Genomic DNA, 19873 nt, shown 5'->3' on the forward strand with positions numbered 1-19873 from the left:
ACCCGAGTGTTTCCTCCATTAGCTGCTATTGTATTTCTTGTGTTGAAGCTTACACCAAAACCGGCCATTTGTATATGGTGTGTAAATGTTATGAGGTATGAGGTATATTGAGGGTCTAGCAGCTCCTGGGGTTTCTCCCATCTCCGCGAATGTTCTATGAATCGGTAACAGTACCCTGTCAAAGCCAGAGATTCAGAAGTGTGTGGGCCATGTGTAGTGTTATATGTTGTGCTCATTGTTTATGCAAATTAGGCTCTGTACAACGGACAATGCTTCTGGCTACCCATAGGGTATGCAGGACAGTATCCACTGCTGCTATACAGGTCTTAGCTGGGACACTTCCACTGGACTTGTATGTAACCTTCCGTGGCCTGACCTTTAGAATCAACAAGAAAATTCCAACCAAGATCTTAGACATTGAGCTAAAGCTGAACACTGATCCTAAGGCAAAGAAAACACGCTGTTACAATGAGATGATAAATATCTGGCAGACAAGATGGGACACTTCCACCAACGGATCAGCTACAGGGAGGTTCCTACCAGATGTGACTTTCCCCTCCTCTAAGTCGGCACAGAAGTGGCTCTCTCTAACTCTTGAGACATCGTTCCTAGTCACTGGGCATGGCTCATTGAACGAGAAGCTCTTCCAACTAGGCCTAATACCCATAGACGTTTGCTACTGCGGGGCCAAGGAGAATTGGTTCCACCTTCTCTATGAGTGCGCTCTCTATGAGGACCTGAGGCAAGACCTAGCAAATACCATCCCTCTCACTGAAAACCAACTGGACATTCTGTTGCAGACACCACAGAACCTTGCTGCCTTCCAGAACTTCTCAATGCAAGTATTCACGCGCAGGAAAGCCTCCTACAGAATAACGCAGGCTCCGAATGGGGATCCCCAGACAGCAGCTTAAAACTTTTATTTTTAATTTATTTTATTTATTTATTTTTTCGTCTCCCCACTCTCCACTAGTGTAGCTTCTCTCTCAATTTTTTTTTTTTTAATTACACCACGGGATTTTTTTTTTTTTAATTACACCACGGGATTTTTTATTTATTTATTTATTTTTTTATTTTATTTATTAATTACATCACGGGATTTTTTTTTTTTTTCACTTCCTCTGGAATGGGCCCCCAAAGGAACCTGGTCCACCTTTTGACAACATCAGGTGAATCAGAGTTTCGTTTGAGACGGTACGTGTTTTATTGGGACTGGCCCACCTTCCCGTGGTGTGGACGAGTACCCAGAATCATCTGTCCAGGTGACTGATGCTTCTGGGTAGCCAAGAGGCTACCCAGACAACAGAACAGAACAACAGAACACACACATAATACACACAAACCTACGTCATTCACATTCTGGCCCATTTGTAGTGATATTGTTCTTCACAGAGATACCAGGCGGAGTTGAACAGACGTTCTAGGAGCCGCTCTTTACAAAACACATGTCCACATGTCCATGTCCATGTCATTGTTTATCCAGCTTATTGGCTGCCAGGCCCCTAATGGGACCCGACGTTGCCCACACCTCACCACGTGGGGGCAAGTCGGGTGTTATCAGCGAGTCAATTGTACTCTGGCAGGTCCTGCCACTTACTTTCCTGGGATTTTAGTGGCTAGGACCTAAAATAAAATTGGAATGAGTGCGGTTAATTTTAGTTGAGTTATATTAAAGCGCTAATATGGGGTTTTACGCGAAAGGCCTGTTACTGAAGTGCCTAAAAAGTCGGGCGAAATTGTTTTGGTGTATTTTAAATTTGGACGTGTAGGGCTATACACTGTGCAAGAGAAAGTGCTGAGAGGGGAGAGTGAAGGCTGGGAGGTGAAATAGCAAGAAGAGGGTCGATAGGGTAGGTGACCCCCAATTATTCAGTGAGGCATGCCCATGCCCCACCAGGGGGAAGGAATGGTGTAGCAGGGAAGAGAGGAGACAGCAAGCCGTCACCACCCTCCCCTGCCGGGAGTGGGAGTAAAAGAATTGCACTGCACAAGAGAGTGCAGAGCCTTGAGCCAATATGACTCCGTTGAGGCAGCAACTTGGAGTTTCTCTATCTTCGTCGGTCTTCTCTGTCATCGGTAGCCTTTAGTATCCAGATTTGTCCTCAGCTATGAACACTGGTCAGGTCCGTTGTTATTCTGTTATCAATGGCTGTGGTTCTCTTCATCATGGGAAGATCCGCATCTCCATGGGGTTATTCTTGCGATCGCTGTTTTAGATGATTAGTAGTGAGCAGGTCCCTGAGGGAGGTTCTCCTTGAGTCCTCTCCACGCGTGTTCTGTGTCTCTTTTTATTTATTTATTTATTTTATTTATTTTTATCTTCTTCTTCTGTAGATGGCTACCAGTGTTTTATGCCTACCAAATAGTTTTTGGGCATATTCCTTTAGCTCCCTATATTCCTCTACGGAGTCCAATAGATGTGATTCCAAGTTCTTGGGGAAGTAGTGCATTGCAGTGATCAGTCTGCACCTGAGGTGTGCATAATGGGTGCAATCGTACATAATGTGCTCCCAGCGCTCAAGCTCCCCACAGGCACAGCTCGGATCCACCTCAATCCCCAGCGCTGTCAGCTTGGCTTTAAAGGCCCCGTGACCAGTCAGTAAATAGGTGGTGTATAAGCCAGGTTGAAACCAAGTTGGGGGACTGGGGTACATCCTGTCGATGTTCGGAATGAATTTCTTGGTGATATTTCCCTTATTTGAGTTTGGCCCAGAGCTCCTGCCAAACTTGCATCAGGTGTTTTTGCAGTCTTGTCTTTTTATTTTTTTGTGGTGCATTAACGTTCACAGTATAGCCATGGTATGTACAGGGTATTCCTCCTTTCGCTATGTGGTAGTTCATTCCCCTGCGCGTGATCTCTAAGTCAAGGGGGAGAGCCCCGACCAAGACCTGCAGTGCGTGGTACTGATTGTTCTACAAGCACGTGTAACTGTCAGTAGGATGGTTCTTTGCGTTGCATCAAGGATGCGTCGGTTTACTACAGTTGCTGTTTATAAAACAATGACAGGGTGCGTTGGTTTAATCCCCAGTCCCGCCTGGCGATCCTAGCCACCAATCCAGAGTATCTTTTAATTTTGGCTCTGATATAAGTTAGATGGTGTTTAAAGTTAAGATTACCATCCAGTATAACCCCTAAATATTTTAACTGGTCATTAATTTTATTGTGGTAGGTCCCACCTTTATTTGTGGCGGTCTACGTATATCAAGCTTGCCTTTTAGTAGGATGGAGGACGTCTTTGTTGTTGATATCGTCAGGCAGTGGGTTCTGTTCCAGTTTTACAATATCAGCATTGCCTGATTGGCCTTTTCCTCTAGCTGAGCCCTGCTATTTGCAGCAATGGTGAGGACCAAATCATCAGCAAAGGCCTGGGAGCGCACATCACCGAGGTGCAAAGCCAAGAACCCGTCCAGAACCATGTTCCCCAAGAGTGGCCTCAGAACAGAACCCTGGGGACAGCCCCTGCGGACATCACGATTCACTCTACCATAAGGTGCTTCCACGATGATGCGTCTCTCGGAGAGATATGGCCTTATTATGGCGTATAAGTTGAGCGGCACGTGTGCCTGCCTTAGTCTTGCCAGGACGCTCGGCCACCAAATGGTGTCGAACGCCCCAGCGAAGTCAACGGAGATGACTAGTAGATATCTATTATCAGTTTGCTGCTGATTCCGATAGGTACGCGAGGCCTCCACAATAGACGAATCCTGCTTGAATCCGTATTGCGATGTCTCTGTGGGTTTCGCTGTCTGGTAATGCTGATTTATCCTTGTGCAGAGTAGTCTTTCTAGCAGTTTGCTTGCAACCGGCAGTAGGGCTATTGGCCGATAGGAGTTTGGCAGGTGGGGTGGTTTGTTAGAATTTTTGGGGATTAATTTTACCTTTGCTGTCTTCCATTTTTTGAGGAAGATGCCCTTAGCCAAGCAGCTGTTATATAGGTGTAAGAGGAGGTCTGGAACGATCTCCACAGTCTTCTTAATAATTTCGGCAGATATCTATCAGGATAGCAGATATCCTGATAGCAGGATATCTGCCTTTTAACTAAGTAGTCCAGACCTGGACATTTATTGTTTCTTATCTGGGTTGCCATTTGTTGTAGTTCATCCCGTGTGAAGGGTGGCTCCTGAGTGTCTGTTGAGTAAGCTTCATTATCTTGACAGATGATAAGTTGCTCTGGCAGTGTTGGCTCTATTGGTTCCGGGAGGATGGCATCCAATATATTGCTTATAGATTGTTGCCACGTGGTGGTATAATCACCTTGTGGTATCTGGGTGGTTGAAATGACTTCCCCCCCTGGGAAGTTTATTCGTGACTATCTTGCATACCACTCCCCAGGGTTCGGCGTTCCCTGTTGTGCTAACAAAAGTCTCCCAGGCCTTGCGTTTGCTATTAACGATCGCATTTGTGTAGCTGTTTCTGGCTTCTCTATATCTTTCCCTTAAATGTTATGATGTGTTCTGTTGTTATGTTGTCGGCTGGGACATGGCTCTTAGCAGGTGGAAAGCGGCAACACCTGGTCACCACGTCCCATCTCCGCCGCGTGGAGGCGGCCAGGAACTACTACCTTCATTCTAGTCTATCCCGGAACTCTGTTCCGAGATAGACTAATTCCCCGTTTCCTGTTCTCATAACTTTGTCTATCCCGGAACAGAGTTCCGGGATAGACAAAGTTATGAGAACAGGAAACGGGGAATTAGCTGGAAAAGTTGGGGATGGGTGGAGAAGGAAAAAGGAGTGAAGCGGGGGTCAGAGAAGGGAACATCCATAATAGAAGGAAGTTAAGAGAAATTGGGAGAAGATAAAAGAAAAAGAAGTGGAGAAAATTTTCAGTCTTTCTAGAAGCCATATACCGTGGTGTAATTCTATCCTAAATTAGAATTACTAATTCCTTCCCTCTGACCAGAATTAGAAGATGTCGAGGCGCTTCCTCTCTCAAGACAACACCAATAATTTAAAAGTACTAAGAAAGTATAAGTACAAACTATCAAAAAGTATAAGTTGGAATCCTGGCAAAATTTGGTAAAAACTCTGCTAACGAGGATCCATGGGATTTCATTTACAAAATCTGCAGAAACAAAATAAATCCGCGAGATATCCTTAATACAGTTATAAGAAATATTGAAGACTTTATAAACATGACCAATACTGTCAATAAAATACTTAGAACAGATTCTTACCGCAGGACGAGCCAACTCTTGACTACTCCTGTGCAAGCTGAAATCAGAAATTTAAATGAAACGGATTTCATCCCCACTTCAACGTTGCCTTCCTCATTGGATGAATTAAAATCTGCAGTTAATTCAATGAAAAAGGACAAATATCCTGGACTAAATATACTGGAATATACTTTTCTTAAACGCTTCTATGAGCTACGACCAAATCACATGTTTTGCCTCTTCAGCATGACCCAAAATCTTACAGGCCAATTGCCTTGCTTTTCCACTTAGGAAAACTACTTGAACGTTTAATCAGTCTCAGAATTAATTCCCTGCTTGCGGAGGCCAACTTAAATTCATCCCTTCAATATGGCTGTGAAAAAATGAAAAAGCTCATATATGAATCTATATTTAAATATACTCTATTTTTTACAGATTTCGAAGGTGCTTTAGATTCACTGTGGTGGGGGAGTGTCCTTCGTTGTCTTAGAGTTGCAAATTTCCCTCAGTTATGTTACCTTCTCATAAACGACTGTTTTAATAATTGCTCTCTCTGGATACAAGCTAAACACCAGTTTGTATCCAGACATATAACTCGTGGCTGCCCCGAAGAGGTTGTTGTTGGACGCCTAGTCCTTTGGAACTTAGTCCTAAATGATTGGCTTCTCCTCAATGATGACCTGACAAATATAAACACAATAGCTTATGTTTATATTTGTCGATGACTTATCAATTCTTGTCCACGGAAATTCCAGAAAGGATCTAGATACTTCTGCAAACAATATCCTGTCCAGGCTATCTGACTGGGTCACTCAAAACAAGCCACCATTTCAGTGAAAAAAACAAAAATGATGATATTTTTAGGGAAGACTAAATTATGGTAGGGCTCCAGTAATAAAATATCAAGGTAATTCACTTCCTCTAGTGTCCACACACAAACACCTTGGCCTTCTCACTTCTCATCTTCTCACCAACTGTTGGCAATTCAGGTCGTCCTTGTCTACTAAAGGTATCGTTAGAAAGTTGTTTATAGCTGACATTTCATTTACCTGTTCCGACATTGCACAGAAATGGTGCTCGCCAGTCTCTGCACATCATACGTAATAAGGGGTCACGGATCATTGAATGCAAAACTCTTACTGTTTAATCTCATCTCTTCAGATTTTTGCTTATGCAGTGGCATCGATGACTAGCAACACGCGATTTATTCTTTCCCAATCTCTCAAGACCTTCGGCAATAGATCTCAACTGCGTCTTTCCTCCTGGAAATGAGTATTATTTAATCGCAAATAAGGAAACTTTTGAAATATTCCAAGAATTTGCAAAAGAAATCTTCAACAAGCGGTTCCAGCTAATCGGCTTTCCTGCTATCAGGATAGCTACCTTTTAACTCAAATATGATTTTTTATTACGTAGTTTATTGTCTCCGAACAGAACTTATTAGATAACGTGCGTATTTTTACCTTACTTAATAAAGAACCTACCATCGTTGACTATATGTTTTTCTTCTCTTCCAGGGTGTGGAGCCGGAATAAACTTTAGCGGCTCCAGGTCCTTTAATTTATCAAATATTTTGCTCGAGCTCCACTCCAGCTCCGGCTCCTTTAATTTATCAAAATTCTAATTTAGTTTTTGACTGTTGAAGTGAGCAAAGATCGTACCCAACTGACAAATGAAAACACTGTTGGAATGACTTTACATTTGCTTTAGCATTAGTAGAAGCATACGATGCAAGAAAGCGAGCTTATACAGAATCAGCCAAAAAAAAAAAAAAAAAAAAAAAAACCTGCCATTTCACCCCTCCATTAGTTCCAAATGCCTGTCCAGCTCAGCTTTAAATTTATTTAGGCTATTAGCTTCCACAACAAAAGATGGAAGCCTGTTCCACCAATCAACCACCTGCTAACTAAAGGCAAATTTCCGCACATCTATTCTACAACTATCTTCCCTCAATTTGAAACTGTGCCATCTCTGGTTCTTAGTCTGAGCAAGAGGATGAATCCCATCAGCATTCAACTAGCTCAACCCATTCAAGGCTTTTATACACCTCAATCAGAACACCTCCCAGGTGCCTATTTTCCAGGCACTGCAATTTACAGAATTTAAGCCTTTCTTGGTAAGAGCATCCCTTTGTTCCTCTCACCAATCTTCTTGCCCTTCTTTGTACTCGTTCTAGCAACTCTACATCCTAAAATAAGGCCTCCAGACCTGTTCACAGTGCTCTAGGTGTGGCCTGACAATTGCCGTGTATAACAGGATAATCATCTCCCTGTGCCTGCTAGCAAAATTACTATATATCATTGTTAAGACTCCATGACCTGCCCTGGCAGACTGCGTCTGAATTGCTCAGCAAACCCCACATTTGACTGCACAATTACCCCCAGATCTTCTTCACTTTTCACTTTCCTGAGCGTAGTACGACACAGTTGGTACGTTCCTCTGGGGTTATTTCTACCCATATGCAGTACTTTGCATTTGTCAATGTTAAACTTCAATTGTCACTTCTCAGCCTATTTGTCCAACTTCTCTAGTTCCTCCTGCAATAGCATACTGTCTTTACTGTCGTTAACAACCCTGCTAACCTTTGTATCATCTGCAAACTGGACATTAAACCTGATATACCTTCATCAATATCATTGATAAATATGCAAAACAACAATGGGCCCAACACTGAACCCTGGGGAACCCACTAATAACATTTGTCCTCGAAGAGCAGTGTCCATTGAATACCACTCTCTCTCGTCTCCACTCAAATACCATTCCTTTATCCATTGTAGCAACTTACCCTTAATGCCATGATGCTTTAATGGTTAATGCCTCACCAGTTTGTACCGCAGTGTTCCAAGCGCAAAAGTATCAAAAGCCTTTCTAAGATTCAAATATATGATATCAAAATTATTGCTGGTATTCAGTTCCTTTGTGATTACATCATAGTATCCAATCAAATTGATGAGACAAGACCCCTTTTTAACAAACCCCATGCTGTGTCTTAATTATAACTTCAGTCTTGTCTAGATGAGCCTGCAGTGATTCCATTATTTTCCCCGGAATACACATCAAACTTACAGGTCTGTAGTTACTTGTATCTGCTTTTGAACCCCCTTTGTGAATTGGTGATACATTTGAACACCTCCAGTCCATGGAGACCTCCCCTGAGTCCAAGGAAGCTCTCATAATTATGGCTAAGAGTTTGCTTACTTCCTTTGCTGCCTCCTTTAATATAACTGGATAGATCCCATCCACCCCAGGTGCCTTTCTTATGTTTAACTTCAACAATTTCTCCTCCACTTTGCTCTTAATTATTACAAAATCACTTAGCTCCCTGTTAGCATTTGATAAACCTCTGGCACTCCCCTCATTGAATAACTCCTCATGTGTGAATGTATATGCAAAATACTCATTCAGTTTATCAGCTATCTGAGCATGATCAGCAATAATCAACCCATCTACGTTAAGTGGTCCAATCTGATTCATCCCTTTCCTCCTAGAGTTTACATAAGTAAAGAACTCTTCGCCGTTTTTCTTTGCATCCTTTGCCACGAGATGCACCTGTTCCTGCTGCTAGCTACCCTGACACCGCACATGTATTTATTTGTTCCACTATGACTCCCAACAATCCTGGAAATCTCCATTAGTTTGCTTTCCAGGCTGCTGCTCATTCTAATAGAAGCAGTGCAAGAATCACTTTTGCCTCTGCCTGTCGCCACTGTTAAGATTTTACTCTGTGTATCCCCCCACCCAAGATAGCAGTTTTCCGACATTATGGTGTAAAATACGCAGTTAATTTGACCTTTAGTTAAATGAACAAAAATGAATGAATTCTTCTTCTTCCTGTCCACTATTAGACCCAGTGGCCCAATACTGGAGAGGATTTAAGCTATCCTCTACTGAACACTTTGCGATTTCTTCCACATTTTGTGCAGATGCTGTTTTAGCTCGAAGCTCATATTAAGATGGGGCGTCCACTGAGCTCTGGACAGAGGCATAATGGGAATTCACAACATTGAAGGTCGGAGCAGGTAGGTGTAAAAGCGCAACAATTGGCTCGTGGTCCGAATTGAAATAAGTCTCTGGCATGTAATCAGGTGTGTAAGGCAAGGAGGCAAGGATGACATCGAGTTGATTGTTACGTCTGGTCAAGAGGTCGTTGATCATTTGTAAACCTTACAAATATAATAGAAATATTTGTTTTGCTAAATTAAATCCAGGAAGGGCGATGGAAAGTGAGAATTAGCATTAATGCCCGTGTATTAAGTTAAAATATTAAGTATTGAGATTGGATATTTATTTTTAATGTAAATAAAGTTAAAGTTGGAGAAACATTGGATTTAGGAATGAACAGCTCTAGCCGTTGGAATTAAAATAGCGGATCAAGGCGAACAAGTAATTTAAATAATGCAAGAGAACAAACAGAGGCAGCCCAATGACTAGAGAAGGGGATGCTATTTGAGAACAAGCGTGAAAGGGTTCCTGAGTGCAAGAACAATAGGACGTGAAACGGGATTACAAAGCGTCTCTTTTGATCTAAGCCACCATTAGGAAGTAAACAGGACATTAGTGGACGTCCAGTGTTCACGTCAAAAGAAATGGCGTCAGGATGGCGGATATTTTGAAAAGTTGGCCCTATTTAGAGAGAAAGTGTGAACACGAAACGGGGTGTTTTGCAGGTGACCGGCAACATGAAAGGGACAGCTGGGCTGAGTTGTTTTAGCAAATAGGAAGGAATGAAAATTTAAATAGAGTATGGGTATTGGTTGGAGTACTAAGGGAAGGCGTTCCAAACTTGAGGGAAAGAGTAAAGTCCGGCGGGAGTAATTTGATCAAGTGTCTTCCACACAGAAGTCAGATCTAAAGAAGGGAAGCCCTGAGTTGTGGGTTGAAGTGGGAGAAGATATTTTGGTGGTCAGAGTTCACATCTCGTGGTAGCAAGATGAAGAAGAAAAATAAAAGGAAAAAAGTGAGAGAAATGGGTAGTGAGGCGTAGAGGAGGCGAGTAACTGCCGACTGAAAGTGATGATTATTTTCTGAGGTATGGACGAGTGCGAACATTGCGTTGAAAGTTGTGCAGATAAAGTGAGTCAAGAAGAGAAAGAAAGCCTGTGTGTCACGAAGGAAGCCTGAAAGAAAGGAAATTGGAAGTAGCTGTCATTCTGGGACATAAGTCTGTTCCTGTTTTTTTTTTTTTTTTTTTCCTGAATCCTGAACTGAAGGTCATAACCTAGCTCTGTAAGGAATTGAGTGATAGTCCGTTAAAAAAATAAAGAACGTTCCTGTTGAATTAGGCAAGTTAGCTACTAAGGTTGAGATAATTTGTTATGAATGTTAATGATTATGAAATAAAATAAGCGTGGCACAGGGGCAATAAAAAGAAGGTAATAATATAAAGGAATGAGTAAAAAAATTATATTTATAGGGGTAGAACTGTAAGGATATGTTAACCTTAACCTCATTAAATTAGGCCAGGTGCCAACACAAGATAACATACCAGATGAGGTGTGAAGAGAAAAAAAATTATTATTAGAGAAACCTGAAGAGTAAAGAGGGATGACTAAGATAATAACTAGAGAGTAATTAAGGTAGAATGAGGGATTTATAGTGAATATTACTAATGTAAGAGGATACCACCAGTTGTAATAAATTCCATGGGCTATAAGATCTAACAAAGTAATAAGAGCTGAAATAACGTAAGAGAATGAGTGAGTAATCAGCGATTATTCATGTTTAGTAAGATACAATTGATTCAAACTGATGTTAATAATTCGTAAGTGAGAATAGTTGATGAGAGAGAGATAGTGTAGTGTATTGTGCTATAGTATGGTTCAGATTTATAGAAATTGTTTTGCTTGTATGTAATTATTTGTTTCTTTTATGTAATTGGTGTACACAATGTTCATTAAATGTTCTAATTTTTTTCACACGGAAGTATGGTCCTTTCATGTTGTCGGTCACCTGCAAAACACCCCGTTTCGTGTTCACAGTTTCTCTCTAAACATGGCCAACTTGCCAATATATCAGCCACCCTGATGTTCCCTTTTCTATTTGATATGCACACTGGAAATTCACCAATTTCCTGTTTACTTCCTAACGGTGTCTTAGATCAAAAGAGACGCTTTGTAATCCCGTTTCGTGGTTCTATTGTTCTTGCCCTCCTCAACCCTTTCACGCCTGTTCTCAAATGGCACCCCTTTTCTAGTCATTGCGCTGTCTCTGTTTGTTCTCTTGTATTATTTAAAATACTTGATCACCTTGAGACGTTTTTTTAATTCCCACGTCTAAAACTGTCCATTCCTAAATCCAATGTTTTTCCAACTTTATTTACATTAAAACAAAATATCCAGTCTTAATACTTACTACCTTTAACTTAATACTCGGGCATTAATGCTAATTGTCACTTTCCACTGCCCTTCCTGAATTTATTTTAGCAAAAGAAATATTTCTATTATATTTGTAAGATGTTACAAAGGTTAGCTAGATGGGAAGGAAGATTAAAGATTCCACAGACATTGGGCAAGGCTCAAGGAGAAGTTGCTTAATGATCTAGATTGATATTTCATGGATGGCGTCATACGAAGTTGCTGGTGGTGGTTTATATAACAATTACGTCTATGAGGATTCTGTGATAGCTCAGTGTAACAGCAAGAGCTTCATGTGCTGTTGTATGGATGGAAACTTGATGAATAAGTGAGATTTGTGAGCTCTATGTCCAACTCTAGAGGACATAGAGAAGGCGGTGAATTATACCCAACTAGAACAGGATAGGTGGAACAGGACCAGGGTATTGTTGGGATATCAGAGACGTGGTGTCATACAGATAAGGAATGCAGAACTGGAATTTGGTTAAGAAACACATAAAATCCAAGGAAGTGAAGCCAGTCGACATCGCTGGACAGTGCAGTGTCGAGTCAGTTTAGTGTGACATAAGCATTCGGAGATCAAAATTGAGAGTAGGAGTGTGCTATAGGCCTGATGACTCTGATGAGTATAATAAGAAACTGTACAGGGAAATGGAGTGGGCCAGTAAATCAGAGAGTCTTATAATGGGGGATTTTCATTTCCCGGATATTGACTGGAATTTGTGGGTTGGTCACTCACACACTAGCAGGGCTTTTGTGGATTTATTGGATGATTGTTTTCTATATCAGCATGTTCGGGAGGCAACTAGAGGGAGAAATACTCTTGATTTGATTATCAGCAGTGATTCTTCATGCATTAAGAATCTGCAGATAAAGGAACCACTAGGTGGGAGTGATCAGAGTGTGCTGAAGTGGGATTTACTCAAAGAGGTAACTACCATTAGAGTTAAAGGGAAGGGTTATTGCTTCCGTAAAGGCGACTACGATGGACTGAGACAGTATTTATATCCTATACAGTGGGACCAACTGATGATGTTACCAACAGCAAATTCAAAATGGGAAGCATTCAAAGAACTTATCTTGGAAGCTATTAGGCTTTACATACCAACTCAAGAAATATTGTTCAAGGATTAGGCCTAAATGGATGTCAGATGAACTAATGAGACATGTGGCAGAGAAGAAAAATGCATGGGATACATATAAATTAATGGGTGACATGGAAGCCTATGATGGATGTAAGCTGGTCTGTAACGAAGTCACAAAGGAAATTAGGCAGGCAAAGGCAGATTATGACAAACCTTTGGCAAAGGATGCGAAGAAAAACAGCAAAGAGTTCTTTACTTATGTAAACTCCACAACGAAAGGAATGAATCAGATTGGTCCACTGGATATTGATGGTTCAACAGTTGAGGATCCTGCTCAGGTGGCTAACAATCTAAACGAGTATTTTGCATCGACATTCACATATGAGTTATTCAGGACGGGGAATGCCAGAGGTGAAGTAAACTCTGGCAGTGAGCTAGAGAATCTTGTAATAACTGAGAGTAAAGTGGAGGAGAAATTGTTGAGGATAAACATAAAAAAGGCACCCGGGGTGGATGGGATCTATCCAGCTATATTAAAGGAGGCAGCAAAGGAAGTAAGCAAACCCTTAGCCATAATTATGAGAGCTTCCTTGGACTCAGGGGAGGTACCCATGGACTGGAGATGTGCAAATGTGACTCCAATTCACAAAGGAGGATCAAAGGCTGACACAAGTAATTATAGTCCTCTGAGTTTTAACTTCTGTTCCAGGAAAATCAATGAAGGCACTGGTACTAAAGAGGCACTACAGGATCATTTAGACAAGACTTCAGTTATAGTTCAGACGCAGCATGGTTTTGTTAAGGGAAAGTCTTGCCTGACCAATTTGATTGGATACTATGATGTGGTCACAAAGGAACTGGATGCAAAGAATAGCTTTGATATCGTATATTTGGATCTTAGAAAGGCTTTTGATGCTGTTGTACATGGAAGACTGCTGGAAAAATTGGAGCAGTGTGGCATTGGAGGCAAATTGCTGCTATGGATAAAGGGATGGTTGAGTAAGAGAAGACAGAGAATGGTAACCAATGGACACTGCTCTTTGTGGACAAATTTTATTAGTGGAGTCCCTCAGGGTTCAGTGTTACGTCCATTATTGTTTTCTGTATTTATAAATGATATTGATGATGGTATATCAAGCTTAATGTCGAAGGTTGCGGACGATACAAAGGTAGGCAGGGTTGTCAAGGACACTACTGACACTATGCTGCTGCAACAGGATCTGGAAAGGTTGAACAGATGGGCTGAGAGGTAGCAAATGAAGTTTAACATTGACAAATGTAAAGTATTGCATATGGGAAAGGGAACCCCAGAGCAACGTATCAACCCTGTGGTACTACACTGACAGTGGTAGAGAATGAAAAGGACCTGGGGGTAATTGTGCAGGCAGATATGAAATTATCTGAGCAGTGCAGACGGGCTGCAAGAGCAGCTCATGGTGTCTTGTCAATCATATACGGGAATTTTTCTAGCAGGGATAACGAGGTGATTATTCCCTTGTATAAGGCAATGGTCAGGCCACACCTTGAGTACTGTATACAGGTCTGGAGGCCTCATTTCAAGAAGGATGTAGAGCTGCTGGAACGAGTACAGAGAAGGGCAACAAGATTAGTGAATGGAACAAAGGGGTGCTCTTACGAAGAAAGGCTTAAGTTTTGCAAATTACAGTGTCTGGAGACGAGGCACCAGCGAGGTGATCTGATAGAGGTGTATAAAGCCTTGAATGGTTTGAGGATGCTCAATGCCGATGGGATTCTTCCTCTTGCTCAGAATAATCACCTGAGAGGGTATAAATTCAAATTGAGGAAAGACAGATGTAGGATAGATGTGCGGAAATTTGCCTTTAGCCAGCGGGTGGTTGGTAGGTGGAACAGACTTCCATCCCTTGTCGTGGAGGTTGATAGCCTAAATAAGTTTAAGGCTCAGCTGGACAGGTATTTCGAACGAACGGAGCGGTGAAATGTGAGTGATTTGTTTTTTTTTTTTTGCCTGATGCTGCATAAGCTTGCTTTATTGCATCAAATGCCTCTACTAATGCTAATGGAGCACTGGATATGAAAAGTTCTTGGTCTTTATCAAGCCAGGTCTCAGTGACACAGAAGATATCGATATTACTAGCGAGGAGAATTTAGTCAACGATATCCAGTTTGTTGCGAAGGCTTGTAAAATCCTGTTACATGACTGAGATTGTGCAATTTATATGAATCTTTTTAAGGCAAGTGCCTCTATTTTATTCATTCAAGGCAGACTTTAGAATTTGTGGATTCGTGACCACGTTGGGATGATCATTTCCGAACTGTTTATCACTGGTGATTGCAGGCTGATGATGGCACCCATTTGACGATCCAAGTGTGGATCACCACTGTATAATTTTGATTTATGCTAGCAAGTTTTAAGAAAAGACCTGGAATGTGCGGCGTTCATGCTTGTTCCCTTGCAGCATTGATTGCTATTATTATTATTATTATTATTATTATTATTATTATTATTATTATTATTGTAAACGAACTCTCTTTATAAATAAAATTGTATTGTATTGTATTATTATTATTATTATTGCTGCTCTTATATAATTTCTCCCTGACTGGAGGATTCCACTCCGTGACGAGTACTGCTACCAAGTACACATGGTGGTTGTAATATCTGGTGTTACTGTCGGTCGAGGAAATCTCTGACTATCCTACAGGTGTTCAGGATTGCGACTTTCTGGAGTTCCTTGTAGGTGTCCTCTGGGAGTCCTATTGCTGCTAGGCTGGTATCTAGAGTCTTTAGTACCATACCGGTGGTTGGTACGATGATTGCGATGGTTGATACTTGTTGCATATGCCACATCTCCTTGACATCATGTATCAGGTTCGTGTACTTCCTAATTTTTTCCTCATGGGTTTTCTGGACGTTGCTAGTGTTGGGCACCGCTATGTCAATCAGGTAGGTAGCCTTTTCCATCTTGTCCACAAGGGTTATGTCCGGTCTGTTGTGCAGGATGGTCTTATGCGTTATTATAGCGCGGTTCCAGTACAGCTTGTGGGTTCTGGTCTCTAGTACTGCCTGGGGTTCGTACTTGTAGTATGGCACACTTTCTTTGGTCAACTGGTATTTCCTAGCAAGCTTCTGATGTATTATCCTGGCTGCTTGGTCGTGTCTATGAGTGTACTCAATCTGGGTGATCACCTTGCATCCCGCGGTGATGTGTTGGATAGTTTCTGAGGCCAGGTGGCATCGTTGACATGTGTCTTCTGACATTCCTGTCTCATTTGCGATGTATTTTCTATAGTTTCTGGTGTTGATTACCTGGTCTTGGATGGCCAGCATGAATCCTTCAGTCTCCGGAAACAGCGTCCCGCTTGTGAGCCATGCATTGGACGCAATAGCCGGTCGGCTGTGTATAAGGGGTGAAAGCAAACACTTGCTATTTTGTAATAAACGGATTTTAATAATAATAATAATAACAATGTTATCGATGTGATATTTATGGAAGTCATTGTAGTGTCTGCCATGGAGTGTCTTCTTTGCCCATCTTTCCAATTTCGATTCTTGTACAGTCTGGGAGGTGGTTCTCGCTTAGGTTGAGTGGGTATACACTTATCTATCTTCCTTATTGCCTGGTGGAGTGGTGCTGTGTTGTTCTCGAAGTAATCCTTCAGGTTAACTATCGCTGTTTTCTGTTGTTATATCAGGTCTATCAGGCCCCTTCCTCCTTCTTTCCGAGGTATTGTTATTCTCTCCACTGCTGACTTCGGGTGGTTTTGGCGACCCTTGGTCATCATTGTCCTTGTCTTTCGCATGATATCTTCTAGCTCAGTGTTAGTCCAATCCATGACCCCGAAGGTGTATGTTAGTACTGGAACTGCATAAGTGTTTATGAGTTTAACTGTCTTCCCTCCGTTCAATTTTGCTTTCAGCAGGCTTCTGAGTCTCTGATGGTATTATTCTGTGAGGCAGGTTTTAATTTCCTTGTGCTGTAACTGCTGAGCCTGCATCATCCCCAAGTATTTGTAGGTCTCTCCGTCTGCCATGGCTTCGATCTCTTTACCAGTTTGCAGCTGGTAGTTTCGGTTGACTAATTTTCCCAGGTGAAATCCGTGGGTCTTGCATTTGTCTAGACCAAATTCCATCCTGATATCCTTGCTGAATTCTTCGGTAATCCGGAGTAGTTGCTGTAGTTGCTTCTCGGTTCCTGCGTAGACCTTGATGTTTTCCATGTACAGCAGGTGGGTGAGGGTGTACAGATTCTTTCTTTTTTCTTTGAGGGTATATCCATACTTGCTGCCGTTAAGCATGATGGATAGCGGGTTGAGTGCTAGACAGAACCACATTGGGCTCAGAGTATCTCCCTGAAAGATTCCTCTTCTAATGGGGATTGGCCTGGTTGTGATATTCTCGACCTTAATGGTGGATCTCCATTTCGCCATTGTTGCTCCTAGGAAGTTTGTCGCCATCGGATTGACCTTGTAGATCTTCAGGGTCTCTATTAGCCAGCTATGAGGGACGGAGTCGAAGGTCTTGCGGTAATCAATGTAGGCCATGTATAGGTTGCGGTGCTTCTTGTAGGCTTGCTCTATAACTGCGGCATCTATGGTTAATTGCTCCTTGCATCCTTTGCTCCTCCGCTTGCATCCTTTCTGCTGTTCGGCCATTATGTTCTGACTCTCTAAGTGGTCTGATATCTTCTTAGTTATGCAGCTGGTCAGGATCTTGTACATCGTTGGGAGGCATGTGATTGGCCTGTATATCGCCGGGTTTTTTGTATCTTCATCTTTAGGCTTCAGATATGTGACTCCTTTATTGAAAAACTTCGGGATTGTCTCCGGATGCCTTATCATTTGAGTGAACTGCTCTGTTAGGTGTTTGTGTGTGCAGGTGAGCTTCTTGTACCAGTAGTTGTGGATGTTATCAATTTCAGGGGTTCGCCAGTTGTGGGTGTTCCTGATCGACTGTTTTACTTCTTCTTCTCGAATCTCCCACTCTCTCATCTTTTGTATGTCCTTCGTCTTGTATGTCCCTCTACGGGCCCGAGATTAATGTGGATACCGATGGAGTATCAATTCGTCCCGTTACAAGACGTGCAAGCCAGAAGACATTTCTTGTCATGATGATGAGATGTCTCCAGGGAGTGGTGCCCAGATTTGCCTGTAGGATCGATCTGGAGATAGTTAGGGGGTGGCCTACCACCCTGTTCATCCATCTAAGCAACCAGTACTCTAAACTGAGATACTTGTGAAGGTATGAGGCAGATGACCAAATTTCTTTTGCCTAGAGAGGGATCCGCGTAATACACCTCAGGATGTGCCGAACAAGCAGCCCTGGCTGATGCACACCAACGATCTCTTGACGCACTGCCGAAAGGGCCGAGTACATCTTCTGCCTCATCTTAACAAAGTGAGCCTGAAGGTTGAGCCCAACATCCCAGGTGAGACCAAGGTCAGTATGACAAGTCACTTTTTGCAACGGCTCCCCACTAACAACGATTTGGATATCATTTTTGACTCTCCTCTTGTTTTGTCAGTTGTTGCTGATTTGGAAGGGCTCAGATGCAGCCCAATTGTGCGAAGATAATTTTCTAATCTCAATATCTGCCTAGAAGCTTCTTGGTTGATATCATGAATCTGATGATTATGATCTGAGCTCACGAAGAACTTCAGATCGTCGGCGTAAGAGACAAAGTTAGGATTCTGGGCAAGGAAAGGCTCCAAAACTGCTGCAAAATCAGTTTGTTTCCCAAGAATCAGTTTTGTACAAATTAGCAGGTGAAATGAGAGCTGACAGCACGCTTCCTTGCGGGATGCCTCTTAAGACGTCAGTAGTTACTTGGAAGTCGTTGTGGATCACAGACAGGTGTCCAGGAAGTAAAATTGACTTCAATATTTGAAGTAAGGTATCTGCCGAAGTAGTGTTTCGGAATGGTAAAAAGACTTGGGTGGTGTATTCTGTCATAAGCCGATTTGATGTCCAAGAACATGACAATCTGTGATTTGCTGTTAAGGGTCCGCTGAATTCTGAAAAGGGTATCAAGAAGATTGGTAGTTGTCGATATCATGTGCAGAACTGTATGCAGGTACTGGGGCCTGTGTCCAATGCAATGCTGGGCAATTGCTAGCTGAATTACGTTTTCAAAAATTTTGAGTAAAGAAAAACTGATGGAGATTGGTCAAAGGTCTTTGGGAGATCGAGGAGGATGAATTGGTTGAGGTTGTTAATGGGGGTCTGATATATATACCATGGGGCCAGGAGGCAGGATTTACAACCTTTTGGTAGACAGCAGGTGAATATATAATAAGGAAGGAGGCATACCATGTTTGCGGATTTTAAGCCGTTTTACTTGAACTGAGAGGTAATGTTCCTCATTAAACATTCTCCTAATAGATTCAGGAGATGTTCTAGGTCCAAATCTGGAGGCGAAAATCTTGGCTCTGGTGGGAACTAAAGAGATATTATATTTCTCGGCCAGTGTCAGACGAGATTTGGAGGCGCCTCCGTAGCCAGGTGGGAAGGAGCAGCAGTGCATAGCACACGCTTCTTGATTAGACCGGGGTTCGAGCCCGTCACCACCAAATATGGAGGATGCGGAAATGTCAGGGAATGACCACCGCATATCCCGGAGCAATATGGCCTTAGTTGCTAATGCTCCTAAAAACCAAAACAACAAACAAACAACGAGATTTGGAGGCTGTTACTTAGTGGGATGCGGAGTCTGGTTAGGAATAACAGAGTGTTGGGGAGGGCAACCGATTTGGTAGCTCGAAGGCATTCAGGGGAATATGAGGTACAGTTGGCTGTGGTAATGAGGAAATTCTGTTTATCTCCAGATGAGACGTAGTTATCGCCAGAAGGGCTGTTGGTAACCATAACGGCATATGAGGTAGGTAGAGCTTAATGGGCATTTGTTGGGTTACTGTTTAGTCCTTGGGCTTGTAAAGAGTCTTTGTTATTTCCTGGTGGATTCTCTGGTTGGGATATTTCTTCGAGAGATTGCAGCTGTGGTGGGTTGCCAGCCTTTGGCTGGGTGCATGATTGGGTCCTGCTAACGTTCTCAGTCGGAGTGTTACAGATCTATCTACTAGATGTCTCGAGTGCATTTCAATGTGGGAGCCAGGCTTCATAAGGCTAGGATGTTTGATAAGATGAGTAGTTTTTGCCCATTTAAGTATTATTAGTGGTTGAGATGTCAATTTTCTATTTTGGCTCACAAAAGAACAGAGATCAGAGAGCATATGGGTGGTATAGACTGGAACTTGTGGATTGGCTAATCGCACACTAGCAAGGCTTTTGTGGATTTATTGGAT

General features: G+C 42.3%; 1 protein-coding gene across 1 annotated transcript in view; it reads right to left on the reverse strand.

The window, feature by feature from the left end:
* LOC150091679 (uncharacterized) overlaps positions 1 to 19873 on the reverse strand; it is a 157293-nt gene that overhangs the window by 91307 nt on the left and 46113 nt on the right. The gene's annotated exons all lie outside the window — the stretch shown is intronic.

This window comes from Mastigoproctus giganteus, chromosome 1 (assembly GCF_048544385.1).
Source record: "Mastigoproctus giganteus isolate SK-2022 chromosome 1, ASM4854438v1, whole genome shotgun sequence".
Lineage (NCBI taxonomy): Eukaryota > Metazoa > Arthropoda > Arachnida > Uropygi > Thelyphonidae > Mastigoproctus > Mastigoproctus giganteus.